Source organism: Lissotriton vulgaris, chromosome 11 (assembly GCF_964263255.1).
Source record: "Lissotriton vulgaris chromosome 11, aLisVul1.2, whole genome shotgun sequence".
In the NCBI taxonomy this organism is placed as follows: Eukaryota; Metazoa; Chordata; class Amphibia; order Caudata; family Salamandridae; genus Lissotriton; species Lissotriton vulgaris.
This window is the reverse complement of record NC_141699.1, coordinates 493669196-493688477: the sequence shown is the minus strand read 5'-3', so window position 1 is coordinate 493688477 and position 19282 is coordinate 493669196. Positions and strand designations below refer to the sequence as shown.

At 42.8% G+C, this 19282-nt stretch overlaps 1 protein-coding gene across 1 annotated transcript in view; it reads right to left on the bottom strand.

Annotated features, from left to right (window-relative positions):
• The window catches only part of ZMAT4 (zinc finger matrin-type 4), a 2083246-nt gene extending 2064728 nt beyond the window's left edge, over nucleotides 1-18518 (bottom strand). Inside the window, exon 1 of the mRNA XM_086943563.1 lies at nucleotides 18416-18518. The gene's annotated coding sequence lies outside the window, so the exon portion shown is untranslated. The remainder of the gene's footprint in view (nucleotides 1-18415) is intronic.
• Between the last annotated feature and the right edge of the window lie 764 nt (nucleotides 18519-19282).

Here is a 19282-nt window from a genome sequence, read left to right as displayed (position 1 = left end):
TTCTTTAAAAAGCTGCTTCTGTTTCCTAAAAGAACTAGCATCACTTTATAATATACTAGCAGCCCGCCCCGGCGGTGCCCGGGGCAGAAGGGGACTGGGGGCAGCATCGCAGCAGGACATGCGCAGCAGAGCGGACGGGAGCAGCAGAGCGTACTTACAGCGTTTCCTTGCTCCTGTTTTGTTGGTCCTGGCCGCTTCTGCCCACGCTCGTGTCCGCTGTTTTCCCGACGTCCCGACTTTGAGGAAAAGGCTTGCGAGCACTCATGGCCCCCCCGTCCCTCAGTGCACACCCGCGGCTGCTTCACTTACCTCAGCCGCCGCTCCTCCCCGCGCTGCTGAGTTTACCGCTCCACTGCTCCTCCGCTTCTCGCCGCTCCTCACCGCTTGTCCGCCGCTCGCCGCTCCTGCCCGCCTGTCCGCAGCTCCTCTCCGCGTTCATGTCCGCCGCTCTTCCTCTTGCTTCTGAACGCCGCTCCTCCCCGCGCTCCCGTTGTCATCACGCACATCACGGCCGGCGCTACTTGCAAGGGACTACTTTTTTTTTTATTCCTACATTTTTTAAAGAATGTATATTTTTTATTTTTATATAGCCTATGTCCTTCTGCTTGCCCTGAGGTTTTAAAAGATGTCTTGGGTGTTGAGATTGGTGGTGTACTTTTCGAGTTTACCTGGCTAAAAGGACACAGTTCTCTCTTTATAATAGTAGTATAGATATGGTTTCCCATTTGGGAAAACATTGGTGTGTGCAGGCAGTGGTCCCATGGACCAGTGCCTACTCCTCCTAAAGCTGCCAACACAAAGGGGAAGGTGTCTCAAGGGGGCATTCCTGTTTGCAAATAAGTTACCACCTCCTTTGAGGCATCAGTAACTGATAAAACCAGTGATACAAGCCATTGCAATTTGCAATTAAGAAGTTACGCCTCTCTCACGCCCCTCCCAATTAAGATTTGAAATACATCACATACCCATTTTGTGAGACTGAAAGGCTCTTCAGACATACAAAATGGGTTTAGCATGTAGGAAAACATTTTTTACAGTCACAAAACCTGTGAATTTGCCAATCACAGGGTTTGAAATCACAAAATGGCTTGTACACCCGTAGTTTCAGCATATTAATTATGAAAGTGTTTTTTTGAGTTCAAAATGCCTTAAAAGGCAAGAGGTGTTTGGCAAAACAGGAACGGTTTGTTTAATTATACATAGCAGCCAGGAGCACAGTTACAGGGCAGGGTCAGAGGAATGTCTTGAATTACATTCAGTTAGGATACTTCTTATATACCGTTTCCATCAGGTTGTACATTTCTCAGATTATCTATAAATGGTAAGGAATGTGGGTTGCTGCCTTAGAGTTATTAATTAATGGTCAAATGGTCATTACAGGTGGACCTCAAACTTGCGTGGACACAATGTGGCCAGTGGGTAACGTGTCCAGATGTCTTGCAGGGGGATCCCATGATCACTATGTGTGCTGTCTTCTGATTGGTTATGTGTTCCTAACTCATGTGGAATCTGACTTCATGGTGATTTAGGGACTCACGTCCCCCTCCACCCTGTGTGTTTATTGGGGCTATTCTCCCTTGACCATTGCAATGTCGCTGCTCCTATCTGTTTGATCCATCTTGAGTTTCCTGCTCATGTAGATGTCTGCTAGTTATGCGCCATTCCATCTGTGACCTATAAATCAGTACCCTAGGTCTGGGTCTCAGAGCATGCCTGACTATGTATTGGTGAGTCGGGGTTGATGTGGAATTCATGACAGGTGATTCAGTTAATAGGGATAGGTATTCGATTTTCCATATTTACACTATTATTTTTAATATTAACAAAAGGGCCAGTAATTACTGAAACATTGTTTTTGTTACACATATTATTTGCTACAAATTTGCTAATTTCTAAGTCACAATCAAGATATTTTGAGAATGTTAAAGAAATAAGATCGAACAGCAAATACATAATTTGACATGGGGATATTCTACAAATGTTTGATCAATTGTGGTGCTTGACTATTGCAGTTACTAGACATTTCCAGGACTAATATACAGACCTACATACAGTGGATTGTATAAACAAATGTCACAAGACCTAAACCATAGTAGACTTCAACTATAGATGGGACTGCATTGCTGATTATTTTTCTTATTGTAAACATGCCAATTGATATGCTATCACAACCTTTATTTGTCACTATATAAACCCACAGGTAAACTGGCACAAGGTGCACTGATCAACACTAAAGGGCATGTGGTGGGCCTAATCTAAGTGCGATTCTGGTATTTGGCAGCAGTGTTAAGGATTGTAACTATATCAAATGCAAATTAAATTCAGTGAGGCTCTAAATGTTGTCAGCATTGGTGACATCAAAGAACATAAGTGCAATAACCCAATTGTTTTTCATATGCAATGAAAAAGAGCAGGGCTAAAAACCATAATATGCTGAGGCAAACATGGCAAACTATTTCAATCTTTCTCCATTTTTTTACTTTTTCCCTAGTCACAATATTATGTGTAGTCCCTATGTTCCTTATTATTTCAGAAAATAATTGACATGTTAGCTCCTACGAGCTAGTATATGAAAACTCTGAATAGTTTTTGAGTTACTGAAGGGTTAGGAAAGCGTTTCACTCTCTAAGTGGTCTACATTTTAAAATTCCCTACAATGAAGTGTTGATTTATCATATATTCACATGTAATATATAAAGGGCTTCATGAAAATCTGGCACTGTCAACTTTCAAATGAATTGATGACTTGAAGATGTGTGCCCATCCATGATTACAGAAGGAACATGATAGATCCTTCTAAAGTTATAATGTATAGGGCCAAAAGTGTAAACAGTAGTAATTGACATGTGTGTGGGCTCCACTGATCAAATTATTCAATTGATAAACTTAGTTTCCTTATTTATAATTTAGCTGTGTATCACATTTCGTACCTATATTCTTTTTTATAGTCCTATTGTAAGGAAATAGGGTAGTGTTTGGGGAGGATGTGAGCCCTATCCAAGTAATAAGTCCCAAAATCTTGTACAGTCAAAAACACAGATACAATCATCTAAACCTGAATTTATCCTTTGTTAGCTATAGCACAGGGCAGACAGGCTTCAAGTTGGAAAATGTGTCCAGTATTAGGCAAGACTAAAACAGTAAAAAAATACAAAAACACCCCACAACCAGTTTTTACAAATTGAGACATCTGTAAGAAAAAAGATATAAAAATGACAAAAATCCATTCATAGGTACTGAAGATGTGAATTGTTTTAATTTTAAGGCAAAAAGTGACAAGAAAAAGTAAGACTCCAACCAGCACTGCTCACAGTTGACCGGGATCGTGGTACAATTTCAGTGGTTCAATCCCAGTCAAAGATGTTTACGTCTTTTTAACTAAAGGTTAAATCCTTAGCGGTGCAAAGTCCGGTTGGACGCTGAACAAAGTCCAGGGGAAGTCGCTGGTTTTAGCAGGAAAAGTTTAAAGCTAAAAATCTCAACGTTCTCAGTTGCAGAAGTTCTCTTGTTTGGTGGATTCTTTTTGTTCTGTCGGACGTAATCTCCTTTTTGGAGCTCAAAATCTTACATCAGGGAAAGTCTGTAGTGTATTCAACAAGGTCCTCCTGAAATCTGACACCTTTGCCTCGGTGTCCAGCTAAAGTTCTGGAGGTCAAAGAAGTCCAAACTTTTTCTAACTCTAAACTTTACAGACTATCTGGGGTTTCTTGTAGCTATGTCTGAGGGTCTCAAGACTTCAGGGACAGCACTTTGGTGCCAAAACACAATCTAGCAGAGGCCACTAGCAAGGTTCAGTCCAGATCCCCTTGTAACTAGTTCCACTGATCACTCTAGTAAAAAATAAATCACACAGATTGCTAAATCCAATTGACACACAGGAGTTAAGCCACCACTTGGAGTCCACTACCTAGTCCTGCTTAGAAGTGGTATCAGGACCCTCCAGGTCTCTTCAAAGGTTTCATTAAGATCTGGAAAATACTTATCAGTACAGATATACAGGGAGAGGACCAATTTTAAGGTGAATATTGGAGAAATTACTTCTTCGTCTGTGGTCAAGTATTTCCTTCCCTGCTGTTTAACTTTTTGGTGACTTATCCCACCCATACTCCCCTTGCAATAGTGCTCTCCCTGGATATGTGTACTGATAAGCATTAATCAGAGCTTAATGAAATTTGAATTCAACTGTTTCATATGTTGACACAATGTTCTAAGGGTGGTCCCAGTATTATTTCCATCTGGGACCAAAACATTGACAATCTTCCTTAAATCGCTCTTGAGACTCACATTTGATGTTTCATATGCAGAGATACATAGAATGTAAAGTGGTTGAGTCTTCATCTAAGGCCCCTTCCATGGACTGATGCAGTTAAATGATTTAGCCTTGCTTGATGCTTATTTTTTTGCCCTTCATCCATCCAAAGAATATTTCAGTTTTAGTATTGAAAGTACAAAACTGTTACCTTCATGCATTGAAAACGTATCTATCACTGTATGTTATAGTATTGAAAAAAACGTACTTTTGGGAAAAATTAAAGTGCTTTATATATCCTACATACATCTGACAGAGAGTACACCCTCTCATGCACATTTCATATATTTTATGACAAAAATGTCTCTCTTTACAATTACATTTTGGATCAATTGGTTTCTGTGTGCCCAATCTGTTGAAATACAGATTTCACCACTGTGAAAATATTCCTTTAGGAGTTCCATTGTTTATGTTTTGCTTATAGATGCTCAATCTCCTTGGGTATTAGTGGGTTGCCTTATTGTGTTTCTAGTGCCCCAATGATGAGCCATTGAACTTCCACAAGGACATATTCCAGTGAAAAACTTACTTAATTAAAATATTAGTAGGAATGACATTTTTTGGACCTGGCCCTCTCTGCAGGGCCACCCCAAATGTTTTACCTTCATCCTTCCTGTATGCTGAACCTGTTTTGTTTTGGCTTTTAGAAATCTATGCGCTTTGCCACTGCTAACCAGTGCTAAAGTGCTTGTGCTCTCTCCTTTTAATGTGGAAAAATTGGCTTACACCCAATTGGCACATTTATTTTACTTAGTACCAAGTAAAGTGATTGTACAGGTATCGGGGTCAAGAAATTAAATGCTACTAGTGGACCTGCAGCACTTTTTGTCCCACTCACTTAAGTAGCCCTTACAAATATGTCTCTGGCCTGTCATTGCAGCCTGTGTGTGCAGTTTTAAACTGCTATTTCAACCTAGCAAAATAAACCTTTTGCCAGGACAAAATCATAATGTTTTCATAAATTGAAATCCCCATAAAGGTAGGCCCCAAATAGCCCATAAGTCAGAGTTCCGTGTATTTAAAATGATGGACAGGTACTTTTAAGTTGTACATGTCCTGGTTGTAAAAAAACTCTCAAATTCATTTTTCACTATTGCAAGGCCAACCTCTCCCATGAGATAACATTCAGGTACCTTATTACATTTGATAAGTATAACCGTTTGTGTGGGAGCAGGTGGGAATATCATCTTTGATGTCTGATGAATTGCAATTTAAAGACCCTCTTTAATGGTAAAGTCGAATTTTAAGTCACAATTCTGAAAGTGCCACTTTTAGAAAGGTGCCGTTTTCATGTCCTACCCATTTGGGTCCTGCAGCCTTTTTTCTACGTCAAATGACAAGGAGTAGTGGGCATTTGCTTTTTGTAAATTCCTTCTAGACAGTATCAAAACAGGGGGCTGGGTATTGGTAGGATACACTCTCAAATGCAGGATGAGAAGGCAGAGCTGTCACCTGTCACACTTGCACTTCAAAGACACTGCTCCATCTCACACACAAAGAAATTCACACAAGCCTGTTCTGACTTCAGACCTACTGGGACCAGGACAGGGAGGCAGGAAATTCCAGACCCCTCTGTGGGGAGAAAAACTCCAGGTGCCTCTCCCACTTCAAAGGTAGTAGAAGGTATAATAATGGAACCCTCAGTCTGGCTCTTCAGAGCATGTCTGGACCTTTGGAAGTCTCTGAAGAAGGACTGCTTTGTGGCCCTGCTGCTGAAAGTACTACCCTGCTGCCTTGCTTAAACAATGAATGCCCTGCTACCTGAGGAAAGAAGACTGGACTTGCTTGTTGAATCCAGAACCATCAGAGTGACTCCAAGGGCAAAGCTGACTGGCCTACTGCTCTGAGCTACAGAGACACAGCAAGCCTCAGAGACCTGACCTGCATCTGCTCGCCTACCCAGACTCAACTGGATCTGGCTGTACACTGCTACTGGCCTCTACTGGAGTGAGTCCTGATCCCCAAGAGGTGCCCCGCAGGTCCAGGACTCTTAACAGGCAACTGAGTGTTCTCCTCCTGGCCCAACTGTGGGTTCCTTCAGAACCAATGCAATGTGATGCAACTCGGTGCAGGACCTTGCATCACATCTCTCACAGCTCCTTACTAGAACCAATGCAGCTCAATACAACCCAACATATGACCTCCCATCGCAGCTGTAGGAAGGTGGTATCCTTCTGCATGGTTGCTCCCACTTTTGCCTGGTGCTAAGCTGTTTTGAATAGTCTGACTGGCATCCTGCCAATCAGGACCCAGTCTCTCTGCTTTCTCCCTTAAAATGTTATGTTTAGTACTTAGCTACATTCCAGATTGGATACTGGGTTACCCTTATAAGTCCCTAGTCTAAGCTACTAAGGTACCCCATTGTATGTGCCTGTGCACCATACAGGAACCTTCCAAGGCCTGTGGGCATCAAAGACACCTGAAGGAATTCCCCTTGGAGTGAAGGCACCACAACTAAGTCGACCTGTCTGCTGGTCCTGAGCTCCTCCTGACTCAGAAAGGTTGTGCAACACAGGTGGTAGTTTTCCATAGCCTCCAAGGCCTGCCCTGCTCTCTCACCAAGTTTGAGGCCAGTATCCCTCATGGGGGTTGCAATAACCAAACCCCTGTGCACCTCATCAACATGCAGTTGCAAAGGCTTGTTTTCTTCCTTCCAGGAAGATCTTCAGGCTGCAAGTAGCCACAGCCTTGAGCATCTCCTGTAACTAGAATCTTCAGCCACACCACATCCAGCGCATCGTGGCCAGCATGTTTTGGTGAGCTGCTTAAGGTCCTCTCGTGGCTCCAATGCCTCCAGCCTGTGGGTCCATTTAAGGCTCACCTTTACTACTCTTGGGCTCCCTTGATTGCACAGGGCCTGCCCTGACTCCCCTGCTTGTGGTGAGTCCCCTGGACCTTGCTGGTCCTGACGTTGTTCCTTTTTCAGCTCCTTCATTGTTTGCATTTGCAAATGCTTGTTGGTGCTCTCGCCAGGCACCGACCCCTCAGCACATGACATCCTTTGTGGGACAGCTTGTGCATGGCTCCTGGTATTCCTAAGCATCACCTGGTCCTCACAGCTGTAGAATCAAGGTCCTCATCAACTCTCCGCAACACCTGACATCGGAGGGCATTCGTCTTGCAAGTCTCCTGGTCCCTCCATAGTGACATAGACTCTGTCCCCTCTGCTTGCAGGTACTTCCCATCCATAATCCACCTTCAGATTCCACTAGTTACGTTCTCCTCATTCAGCAGCAGCACTTTCCTGAAGACCTCCATTAGGTTTGACTACAGTTTCCGACACCATGTCACACCTATTCACCCGGCTTCCCTGGTGTAGGTAACATGGAAACTAGGTCTTCCACAGGGTTTTTTCAGGGTCCACTGGGAAAGGTATTTAAAAATCCAACCGCAACTTACACGTAGACTTGTACAGAGCACGTGGCCGTGTCTCCACACGGCACACGCTCGCCGTGGGGTTCCTAGTCACTCACCTTGGGCCCCCAGCACTTCTACGTCCTCTCGACATTGTCTTGACCTGAGTTGTGGTTCTTATACTACTTTCTTAGTATATGGTTTTACCCTCCCTGGGGTCCACTGAGTATTACGTCTTAAGTATTGTGTGCATTGTGCATATTTCCAGGTAGGAGATATTTTGATGTGTTAGAGAGTATTATATAATAAATACATATTTTTATAAATACCTTGTATGGTTATTTTTCACTTAATCTATACCATAAGATTGCATTCTGGTAAAACAAGCTGCTTTACACTCCTTCTGGACTAAGCCTAAAGGCTGCTCTCCATAGCTACAACTTATAGCGCATTTGAAGGTTGTCTAAGATCTCTTAAGTCACCATAAGGGTTGTCTGGACTGGTGCAAGGTGTCAAATTACATAAGTGTACATAATGTACTTGGCCAGCTTCTCACAGCAGCCCTTACAGATCTTCATTGAAACAATGCAGCACAACGCAATGCTCCTCAAGGATATAAAGCACAATCCTTGGTGAGACTAACCTGTTCCCCATATCTGGCTCATGCTCTATCGCTGTCTGACTGAACTTGTGACTTTGTCTGGGTCTAGTCTGAATAGATATCCACAGGACACCCTTTGTGCTTTTAGGCAAAATACTTACCTTAAAACTACTAGTTCATTTTTTTTATTTTTATTGTCAAATAATTGATTAAATCTTACTTTACTTTTCTAAATTGGTATGGGATTTTTTTGTGCTGCATAGATACTTCACACATTGTCTCCAAGTTGAGCCAGACTGCTTTTGAGTCAAGGTACCAGAGGGTTAAGCACAGGTTAATTTAGTGACTGTTTTTGGTTCCCATGACAAGGTTTGTGGCTGTTCCTTGAGAATAACTCACACCCTCCTCAGCCAACAACTCAATTTCTCAAATACATAAAAATCAGGGTGGGCATGTAAGTATGGAATGTACTGTTATGCACAACAGTTACACATTATTAGCATTTTTGCATATCTGGATAATGTGCAGTTTCCTAATTATCAAATGGAATATTATCACAGGAAAAGCTGCACTACTGATCCTGAGTTCCTGTCATCTTAATCAGCTCACTGCTTTTTTTCTGGCCCTCATTCCAAATTACTCTGAGTCTATCTTTATTAGAGAATGTATTTTCTAATTAAGAGGTAGATGTAAACAGAATTTTAAGATTTCCTCTTCCTTCTAAATTCTGTAGGGAAGTCTTCCAACATAAATGCCACTCAGACTGGAATACCTCAGGCAACGTTTCACCTTTTCATAAATTGTTTTTGTGTTAATTTCAGGCATTCATCATGCCCAACATTCTTCCCCTAGATTTTGTGCATTGCATTTCCTGCCTTGTATTTACATTTTTGCCAAAAATATCTCCTTACCTTTAAGCTAGACAACCTACGTTTCCTTGAAGCAAATATTGAAAATATGAGGGTCATTTACTTCACACTTCTCACCTTTATAACAGGGTGCCCCTTTGCCACCCAGTAATATCATTTAAAATCAGTGTGGACTCATGCAACATTGGGCAAATCGCAATTAAGGAATTTTTTAGCACATCAAAGACGGGAGCAGAGGCTCCTACCGCGCTTAGTTTGGAGGCAACATTGAGCAGTAAAGGAGAGAGTGAGAGCGAGGGCTGCAAGAGCGACGACTGCCGCCCCTCGTTTAATGGACGTGGGGACAACAGGGGTCAAACACGGAATGCGGGAAACGGCAGTCGAGCCGGTTAGTGTACATGATTCATGATGAAACAGTGGACCTATATCTACACACGCACTGCTCCATCTCACACAGCACAGGACAGCGTCTGGGGTCCGATACAAGCTGAAGCAAAGAATTGCTATTCCGAAATGGCTAATTAAGATGCAAGATGACCGTGGGTGGAAGGGGAACTTAAGGAGCAAGCTCTGGGCGGGAGGTTGTTTCTTTGAGCATTAATACATTGGTGTCAGCAAAATGACCGAGCTATAAGAGCCCCTCTAACACTGTACACATAGAAAGAGGACTAAGGAAATAGGACCTAAATCTCCCATAACATACATAGAAACAGGACTAGAAGAAATTAGTGGAGCTACTCGCTATAAGCAAAATGGCCAAACTCTAAGTTACCCTCTCCAACAGCAAACATAGAAAGAGGGCTAGAGAGATTGGTTCCTAATGTTCACATAACATCAATAGAAAGAGGTCTAGGAGAATGCAAAACAAGTAAAGACTGCCAACTTCATAATTACTCACACACCCATCTAAGGAAGGTACTATCGGCTCTCCCCCACAACAATTACAGAAAGAGACCACTGCCCCTGATTCAGGAAAAGGTCAAGCGAGGGACTCAGGAATCAGAAGAAGATTTTTGGACCACTCTTCTCTATGAATACTGACTTATGTACAGTACATAATCTTATAAATTGTGGAGGGACGAGATAGCCTAAGTGCATAGAGCAGCTTCAGATGCCACTGACTTGAATGTATTGATACCCAGTCGTCTGCTGAAATGCACCATCGGAGTGGTGAGTCTTGGGTCACATGCAACATTCCATATTAGGGCCCGAACACGATCATTAGGAGCACACATGACCTGGTCTCTGGCTGGGATTTTATCCACTGAGGGAAGAATAGCTCGTGCTACCCCATGCCAGAAGGGGGTTTCTAGGACACTGCCTGTACGACCAATCAGCCACCATGACCAAGACAGCTGTGCGGACAGATGGACAGAGGAGAGCTTGGAAGATGCGAGGATGTTTGAGTTGTACTTGAAATATGAAAGTACTCATAAGACAAATGATATCTCAGTATTTAATTTCATTTACTTTATTTCGGTTCACAGAGTGGTCAATAGCAAACTTCTCAGTGATAAATAAGATACATAGGAGAAAATTAATGCGCAGTTCATTACAAATCATCTCAGTAATAAATGAGGTACACAATGAATTATAAACATGCAGCTCATGAAACAGCTTTGCACAATAAAACCCCTATGAGACAAATTCCAAATGGAAGAGTACACATTGCATTACACCGCATAAATAAAAAAACTATTTTAAAACAATTTACATCTGTTAAGAACAGAGCACATATAAATACCACCCTGCTAAGACAAATTCCTGAAAGGCAGAGACCTCAGAAAGAACCTACAAATTAACTCTAAAAGTATCTGCTATCCCAACCATGGTGTCTTGGAGTAAGCACTTGCTCGGGGATACTATGGCATTATCTAGTGTGAGTAAATGTTAAGTGCCCAGTGCATAAAATCAAGATTCTTTAAAGTCAATAAAACCTTAGCACATTTCCTGAATCTAAAACTGCACTTGGGGTAAGATGTTCCACCCAGCATTCACTCCAATGCACCGAGTTGAGCATAAAAAGAAAGAATGGAATCTGTGCATTTGATGTTTTCCATGCTGTCTGCCTTCCAATTTTTCAAAGCTAACTGTCAAATGCCAGGCTCAAGGTCCCTGCCAAGACCAGGCATAGAATAAACAGATGATCACAGAAAACCTTTTCACATGCACCAGATTGAAAGCAAGTATCTACAAATGGCAAAAAACAATAGTTTAGTGTGTGTCGGTTTTCAGAATTTGAAGTGCCTCGTAACAAAATGATGTTCATAGTTTTCTGCAAAGTTGGATTAGTCATTTACACATACATTTCTTATAGACTGGGCTGAAAATAAGGCATGGGCCCCTGTTTCCTCTGGTTTGCAACAAGAATGACATTTCTGTGATGGGTCATAGCCCTCACCTCTCCAATGGTTAGTAAATGAGAGCAGGGGAAGTTATCCATGTCTAAACTGAATATAGGGCTTCCTTGTTAAGGCCAGTTAGACTTTGTCTAGAAAATCCTCCAATGTGTAGATATTTGTTATCCCTATAAATCTTGCAGTTAAAGCACCCAGGGAAGAGCTCATCAGAAGAGAAGATAATTTAAACCCCTTGTATTATTTCACAAGTTCCTCTTTAGACATCGTCAAACAGGCCTTAGCAGGATCATCCCACAAAGTCAGTTTCCCTAATGTAATGGATCCATGGTAACCCTTTCTGCCCATGTAGCCCTAGAATCTCCTCCAGGGCCAATATATAGATCAGCACAGGAGTGCCCCAGATTCTTCTTCAGAAGAGAAGGGGTTTAAGGCTAAGTCCAATGCATTGAGGCTCTTCCCCTCCAGGATTGACACAGTATGGGCTGAATCCCTGATGTATGATTTCTGTTTATTAACCAAATGTTTCAGAATGTAATCAGCATACTTACTCAATTATTCCAAAAGGAAGACTAAGCTGTTCACAGTCGGTATCATAGTGGGATCTAATTCATCTTCATGAATTTTTGGTAAGCCATAGATGGCTGGGGTGATGGGGTTGTCATTCTGTAGAAATCTGAATTCCTCCTCGCATATCCAGTCATTGTCCCTAGCAGTTCTGAGAAGTGTATCAACCTCTCTTTTTAAAATCGGAAGCCTACTCGCTCATACTTTCGTATAGTGTTCACTTACCTCCAAAAGTCCTCTAATACACCTAGCATAGTCTGCTCAATCAAACATAACTACATAGATATAAATAACTTTGTGTCGTTTGACGGATCATCCGCAAATGTTTATAAAAATGTGCTACTTTTTTACCAACGTGAGCATGGAAAGATTCAGGGTGATCCATCAAGTGGGGGCTGGGAAAAAGGGGGGGGCTCCCAAAATGCATTTTCCTCATTTATATTTCCATGGGAACATTAGACACAGCTACAGCCAAAACCACTGAATAGATTTTTGCCAAATTTGGGCAGAAAGCTCGAGTTTTGTCCAGAATTAGTACTTTTTGTTATTTGGTGTATATCTGTTCAGTAGTGTTTGAGCAATTAAGGCTCAAACAAATTGTATATATCATGCTGCGGATGATCCTTGGTGCCAACAGATCTCATGCTGAGATCTAATTGCCTGCCATCATGTCAGCCAGGAAGTGGTGGCAGCAATTTTAGGATTTGGGACTCAGTCTAGAAGTCTAGGAACAAAGCAAATAAAAGGGGGAAGTGTAGGGATACTTTGATATCCTAGGGCTTCTGGTGGGGTCCCAGAGGGACCTAGACTTAAGCTAATTATTTTTGCCACAGATTTGAAGTGTATTCATAAAAATACACCACAGGAGGGTCAGATCCAGGGGGCAAGGCTAACTTTATATTTTGGGGAGTGGAACACTTCATTTTACAACTTTGCTGCACAGCAGATTCAGCAGCTGGCCCCGTGCTCACTGATTTGCTCCCCCTCTACCCTAAGTCTGCAGCGTGCTCACTGAGAGTGCACACACTTTGGTGTGAGAGACGGTGATCGAGGCAGTGCCCGTCATGGCTGAACACATTGCTGATGCCTGTTTGCAGGGTTCATTATGAACGGCAGCCTTCCTCCATGATTAGCCAGGAGTGTTACAGATAGAACCAGTGACCACTGTCTGACAGTGCCACATGCAGCACTTGAAACATCCCCAAGTGGATGCCAGGGTGGCGCGTGGGAGAAAACAGAAGGACAGGCCTTCGTTCCCCCATCCCCTTCCCTTTTCCCTCAATATGTGCTTTGCCCCACATGCAGAATTGGTAAGCTAGCCCTTTCCATCCCATCGGCTGCAGTCTAAGAGAGAGTGCTTTGCCTAATGGATTGCTAGGGGGAAGAAGTAAAGCGCCTACTCTCACGACTGAAAGTTCCAAAACTAAGGTTTTATGTGGGCTGATCCAGAATGTGTGTTGATTGCAAAAGCCATGACAGACAGCTGAAGGTATCTCTACCAGATCTTAAAACAATAGGGTACCACAAATTGTAGTCTAGGTAAGTACAACCAGTATGATGTGCGTGATTATTTTGACATTGCAACTTTTTTGGGGTGAGATATTTAGGTGATACTAAAAGGCCGCTTTAGAGTGTTCTGACTTGCTGTAACCAGAGTGAGCATTACAATCATTACACAATTTGAAGCGGGCGTGGCTAACACAATCTACTTCGTTCCCCTGACCTCCAGCTCGTTGCCAAGAAACCACCCAATTAACGACTGGGGGCCAGTGGAATAGCCCCAAACCTAGGATGTGCAATTTGTATCACACAATCTCTTCAATGAGTTGAAAATAGTTTTCTGACTCGTAAAAGGGAGAGCGAGAGAGAGAGAGAAAGAGAGAAAGAGAGAGAGAGAGAGAGAGAAAGAGAGAGAGAGAGGCTACAAGCTATCGTTGCCAAAATAATTACAAAGTTTCGCCGGTAGGTTTCAGTAAGGTAGTTGTTTACTGCTGACATCTGGTCATATATTTGCATCCTGACAGGGCAAACACGACACTTCTTCCAGATCGTTAACCTAAATACAATTAATCTGAGTAACGGCAACACCTGCTATGTACTTCGCTTCAAAATGGAAACACTGTAGTAGTAATTGGCGTACATTAAGCTAAAACACACTTTAGGACACCGGGGGAAACGTGAGGGGCTGGCTTGAATGTAAATACGCTGAGATGTATTGCACTACTTAGTGGGAGCAAATCCGCGCCGTGATCCTTGCTACGGATACAGAAGTGAGTTAGGGAAAAAAGACATTTCAAGACTAGTCGCAAAACAAATGATTTCCCTCTACGTTCAGGCATATTGTCTCCTATATCCTGTCAGAAGGAAATCTGAATAGTTCTCAAATTTATATTCAAAGCCTAAAAAACCTGCACGGTGTGAATGCTCGTCCCTTTGAGCATTGCAACTTTGATGGAGAGCTGTTTGCTTATTTGCTTTCACCTACTGTTCACATTATTCCTTTCGTGTGCCTCCGGGTGCCGTGAGAACCAGCAGCATGCACACACGCCAAAAAAGGGATTAAGATATTCACAATGAGAGGAGTGATTATTATGCATCTAGGGATATGCAGGGCCTGTGACACTGCCTGGTTTTTAAAAGGCCCTGTAATGGCTCCTGAAGTAGCCACTGAAGACCACGGTTCATACTTTTTTAGATGCGTGGGAGTAGGAAAGCTGTCACATGAGGGCAGGGTTCTATTACTTTTCTGAGTGCAAGTGCTCTGCCCTGGTGTCCTGTCGGTAAGCAAGTGCAAGTAACACCCACTGGCGGTATCTGTGGTCTGTTGTGGGATTTGGTCTTATCATAGGCCAAAGTCAGGAGTCACACAGTGAGAGTTACATGTGTAATCCACTTTTACCCCTCCCTTCATATGCAGCATCTGTCTGATAAATGGGTGCATCAGAGGGTCCCCTAAATTAGATGGGTGGTACATCCGTTCACTGAGAAATATGTGCCTTATTCTAGTCTCATATTGGATTAGAGTGGACTCAATCGTGAGTGAGTGAGTGAGTGAGTGAGTGAGTGAGTGAGTGAGTGAGTGAGTGAGTGAGTGAGTGAGTGAGTGGGTGAGTGGGTGAGCGGGTCAAGTATGTGCTTCTCGGTGGCAATTGTTCCTTCCTGAAATCGAATATCACCTACAGGACACATATTCAATCCTGACATGGACAATTCAGCATTTCAGCAGCCAAGATTGATAATGTGTGTACTGTACCCTTAAATATAGTCCGAGGCCCTCTGCGAGTGCCATTCTTCTCAAATCCACAAAGTAATCATTGCATGAAACATGATGCAAAAAATGAAATTAGTTCAAAATGTGCAAACATTTTGAGGGCTGACATGAACTTACATGCTTTAAGGAAGAATGCATCCCACATGCCTCTACTTATGTTTATATTCAAGGTACATAGAAGTGAAGTTTAGAAAATTACTTCTAAACCCACTTAGATACTTACTTTCACAATGTGGTGCTAGTTAATATTGGAGTCAATATTTTGTAGGTCGATACAAAAAAGCGACATATTTTGGCACACCACATTGTTGCTGTTGAGTGTACAACTTAGATGGAAAAAGTCCTATATTGAAAGGCTACTCTTAACTGATGCAGTCCCCTCCACCTACAAGCACTTGTCCTGCTCCTTTCACCTTGTGCAATTTTATGCATGAAGAAAAACTTTAAGGGGGGCATGATTTGCATCCACTGCTAAGGCTTGATGCAAATACTTACTCGTTTGGACATTCTGATATCATAGGTTTGCTTACGTGCTTCAATATATTTTGCTTGTGCTGATCTTAAAGAGCTTATATATATTCATGCAATATTAATTTTGCCTGCAAGATGGCTCCATGGTTCAATGCTCATTGCTGACATCTGCTAAGATCTGAAGGACTAGAGTTTGGATCCAGGGAAGGCCAACTCAGCCATCCATCTTTCGAGGTCAGTATATCTAGTACCAATAATTTGAACAATAGTGATACCTCTAATTTATAGAGCCGAGAAACAACAGAATTAAGACTTGAAGTGCTGTATAATATAGTTGTTGTATCTTGTTGAAATATACAACCAAGCAGGGGTCATACCAACTTATGAAACAGAGCAAACATTGTACATCAAGAAGGTATGTGCACAGCCAAGACTCCCCTCCTCAATCCCCCCAAAAACCACTGATCCCCCCAAATCACTGATGGCTTTTTTCAGTAAGGGGGTTAGGTCACTGTCTTCTATCCAAATATGAATGCCCCATAGAGACTTTACAATCAAAAGCAATGCCCCCAGAAATCAGTTCTAAAGTTAAAACTTCCAAGCAACAAGTAAAGCGGCGTTGGCAGATTGCAAACTGCTTGTCACTCAGCATGGGGACTTGAAATAGCACAGCTGCTTGTGAGAATGAGCTTCTAAACTCCGTCTTGGCAACCAGTCAGAGCTCTGCGCTACCTGTCCACGATTACTAATTGAAATGCAAATATTCCTGCAGACTTTTTACATATTCATTTTCAGTCGCTGGCGGGGATTATTTCACCTTTAAAAGGTAACGAACCACAGGAGAAACATTTTGTTGAAAGTAGTTGTAAATTCTTTATTTTCATCAGCAGAAATACAAAATGATCTTAAACTGCTCAGTGTAGACATCAGACTTTCTTTAGGATCACGAGAAGACTTTTTACGTTTTGTAAAAGGTAGTGACAGTGAATTCACACTCAAAACAGATACCCACAAAAATAGGCACTGGATTACAAAAAATGGCTTCTCCAGAGAATAACATTTTTTTGTGGAGCTTCATGGCACATTTGTGTTATTACTAAGCGCAGTAGGCGACAGATGTTACTATTATACGATTTATTGATATTGAATTTAGTGACCTCAGAAAAATTGAATGCTGAGTCAGCTTTAACAGTGTTTGAAAACTTGTGACCAGCTAAAAACAACTCTTACGTCCATAGCACCTGTGCAACTCACTGAGCAATCCTGGCAGCATAAAGAGCTACACTTGAAATTTGCCAATACCACAAAATTATAAAATATGAAAAATATACTTTATGAATATGGTGCCAGCTATTACCCACAATTGTGTTCCATCAGTAAACATTTCCCCTCATTTTGTGCAATAGCTGTTGTGTAGAGTGTTTTTATTTAAATTCCAAATGAACCCCGTTTAATTCGTGGCACTGTCGGTGGTGTATACTATGGCTGTGTTAGGCTCTCTGACCTTGAAGTAATCTGTTATTCTCATCACTACTAAAGTTAGACGCCTACAGTGCCAAGGGGCAGGGTAGAGGCCATATGTATGCAGCATCACGTGACAAAGTTGTTTCGACCCTTTTGGTCCCTTTTAAAGTGGGTAGAGGCCACTATCTCCAGGCACCACTCACCACCCCATGAAAGGTCATATTGTAGATGTCCTAAGTATCATCCCACATCCACCTAAAAAAATGATTACCATAAGGGGAATTCATCACAACTGATCAAGCTTAATGAGGGAGTAGACCTACTTGTATACAGGTGTCGGTATTTCAATAGCTTTGCCACAGGTGCTTGGCAGCACGACACTGACTAGCAGTATGGAGACATAGGAACTGTGCCAGGGAAGAGAACGACGCACACTACAGCATGACGCGAATGGTGCTGGCTGCGTTACCAATGCACTTTGCTGACACATCCACACAGTACTACCGAAAACTTCAACACGCAAATGCACAGTTGCCAATTTCCGTCAGCAGAACAACACGTGCTCAGCACAGACCAGCACTACGCGTGTGTCTATCTTCATAACACAAATGAACATTCCCAGAGGGCGGGCGTGCCCCCCAATGTACCTACATACAGACTGTTCGTGGCATAGTTTTGCACCGCGGCTCGCGCACCGTGTCCGGCTGCAGGGGGATACTGGGATTACTAACATTTTTATGCAAGGGGACATGCCGAAAAACCTGTGCGGCGCCAGCGCGCGCTTCTGGTGGAGGGCAGATTTCAAGAAAGGTCAGAGCAAAGCATCTCCGACAAACACACGCCTCATCTTAGCACTGGTAGCACAAGGGACCCCCGCAACGTGCACTTTCCAGACACCAACGAGAGCACCTTTCGCCCACAACCATACACAGTGCCTAGCACGTACAAAGCTGCAGAGCGAAATTGCACTACACAGTAAATATAAAAATGACATTCACACATTTAAATGTATATTCGGTCATATCGCTCCAGCGTACCTAGACTTATCTGAGGTGCATGGAAAACTTTTGCCTCTCTGGGAGAGAATTGTAAGGTCATTGCATGGAAGCCACCTGAAGAAATTAACGATTAGCATTGAGGTTCGCGAAGTACCTTGGAATTGCAGGCTTGGCTTTGCTCTAAGGACGCAGCGCCGAGCAGGTGATGCTGTTGACAAGGGCAGACGCGGGTTGGAGTTATAAAATTACAGCGTCCCTGGGACTCCCCGCGGCCACATCCCTCAGCAGCCAAAAGCAAGTGCACTGAAAAGAAACGCATTTAGGATTTTATCAGCCTGTGCATAAGCCCCTCCCCACGCGCAGCTCATTGGCTGCCCATCTCCCTCGTCCATTCGGGATTGGGTACCAAAGCTTTCCTCATCTGCTTTCCTACTATTATCTGAGCCATCAGAAAATTAATTGAGTGTTCCGCTGAAAGCCAACGGGGCTCGTGGTTCGCAGGGGGCGAGAACAGAGCTATCTGCGAACTGCTTGACTTCAATTTTCCAACACCAGAGGCAGAGGATGACTTACGAGATAATGGTAAAATCGTTTTCCTAATTGTGCGCTGACTGGCGTGAATCAAGTTACTAACTGCGCACTGGCGCCTTTAAAAAGCGTGTAGTCAGCCAGTGACGCGTTCTGTTTTTCGGAGAAAAGCGGGTGTGAAGTTTGCATCATATGCTATTGAGTACACTATCTATTTAGTAATGCCTATATTTTTACATGTCATCCAATCAATAAATAAGAGTTGTGCTCGAGTCTGAAAAAAATGCATATATGGGATATATACAGTGCTAAATTCTATGGCCGGCCACTTTGTAAATTCGTTCTGCTTTGGCAGACAACGGAATAGGCCACAGGTTTATCAGTGGTTTCAGAAGCTTGTCTGCTGGACGACTGATGGAAAGTTGCGAGAGGCTCTGAGGAAAGGGGGCTGGGTTCGTGTTGAGGCCCTCAGACCAGAGTAACTATGTGTTGG